Source organism: Octopus bimaculoides, chromosome 19 (genome assembly GCF_001194135.2).
Source record: "Octopus bimaculoides isolate UCB-OBI-ISO-001 chromosome 19, ASM119413v2, whole genome shotgun sequence".
Taxonomy (NCBI): Eukaryota; Metazoa; Mollusca; class Cephalopoda; order Octopoda; family Octopodidae; genus Octopus; species Octopus bimaculoides.
In genome coordinates, this window is record NC_068999.1 from 42,635,583 (window position 1) to 42,637,732 (window position 2,150).

Sequence of the window (2,150 nt, forward strand, 5' to 3'; positions counted from 1 at the left end):
TATATATATATATATATATATTCTTATGCATAGGTATTTCACCTCATTCCTTAAATATGTTCAGATATATATTTATCAACCAGATACTCACGATCGAATATGTTTGTATATGTGTGTGTGTATATATTTTCATGAATATGTACGTATGCGTGCTTCTGTTTATATGTGTGTATATATGCGAGTGTGGATATGTCTGTGTATATGTGAGTGTATGTGTGGGTGTGTATGTGTGTGGATGTGTGTGCGTCTATACATGACATTTGCCGTTTTCTGTTGAACGTCGGACCCTTTAAAAGAAAGCAGGAAGTTGTGAAGAGGTCATGGTGACTTGATCGATACAGATTCATCAATACCAATCAGCCGAAACAGGACAGATGTTCATTCAAACAATCGTTAGGTTGATATCGAGAAGGTTAGATCAAATACCAGGGTACACAGGCAACAACGTGCTTGCTTTGTATACAGCTAATCGATTAACTTGCACTACGCCGGTTACGATAACGAGGGTTCAAGTTGAAACGGTCGACGGAACAGACAGCTCGTGCAAGAAACGTTCAAATGGCTGAGCACTCGACAGTCAAGTGCAACCGTAACGCAGTTCTTGCAGAGATTCAGCGCAACGTATTATGTGATGAGACTGGTCCTTAGAAATACAAGTACTTGCGCATTTTTGTCAGCTAACTGAACTGGAACGACGTGAAATAAAGTGTCGTGCTCAAGGGTGCCACCTGGAATCGAACTCACTAACATAGATCTTAAGCGGAATACCCTGACCTCTAAGCCAGGCGCTTTGAGAATCAATTACCAATCCTTTCTACTGGAAGCACAAGGTCTCAAATTTTGGCGAAGGGATTAAGTTGATTACATCGATCCAAGTGCGTCTTATTCTTTGTAAGCTTAGTACTTATTCTATCGAAATGTTTTGCCGAACCACTAGGTCTCGGGTACCTATACACAAACACATTGGTTCGCAAGCGATTGGGGGGACAAACACAAACGCAAACACACGCACACACGCAAAAATACACGCACACACACACACACGCACATACACACACTCACTCACTCACACACACACACACACAAACAAACACACACACATAAATATATATACGATGGGCTTCTTTCAGTTTCTGTCAACCAAATCCACTCACAAAGTTTTCGTCGGCCCGAGGCTAGAGTAGAAATCACTTGCCTGAGGTGCCACGCAGTGGGACTGAACCCATAACCATGTGGTTGTGAAGCAAGCTTCCTACCACGCATCCACTCCTGCGCATGTTATCCTATTTTATTAAGGTTATTTCTACAGAAATAACAAAACAATGCAAAGAGCACTGCTAACACAGTAGGACGTGGTGTTGGCTTATAAAAACATTTAGTATACTTCATAGGATATTATGGTTGCATAACGAAATACCATGTGCCTACAAGTCATTAATATTTTGCTATTGTCGTGTTAAAGTACGAAAGGACGTCTCGGAAAATATAATGCGAGCTATGCCATCTTCCTTCCACTAAGAAACATCAAAAAGAGAAAAAAAGAAAAATGGGATGATGTGACTGTTGGAATGTCTCCCGTTATAACCTTGATCGATCAATGGCTGCCATGGGGCAATGGAATGACGACAACAGCAACAGAATAAATATATAAATAACTCAATTGATCAACCAGAGAGATTGAATTAATGATAAAATAGAGAAACATAATGAATACGACCACGGGCACGTTCACACATGCATCTGCATGTAGTTATAATTATACACACACACGTACGCACGCGCGCGCACACACTCACACACACATGTATATACATACATATATATGTATATATGTATATATATATGTATGCATACACATATATGTATATATGGATGGATGGATGGATGGATGGATGGATATATGTGTGTGTGTGTGTATGTTTGTATATAGTTATATTCCTAAATATAATTATTTATTGGCTGGGTGGTAAGTAGCTTGCTCCCCAACTACATGGTTCCGTGTTCAGATCCACTGCGAGGGACCTTCGTTAAATGTTTTCTGCTATGGCCTTGGGCCGACCAAAGCCTTGTGAGTGGATTTGGTGGACGGAAACTGAAATAAGCCCGTCGTATATATATATATATATATATATATATATATATATATATAT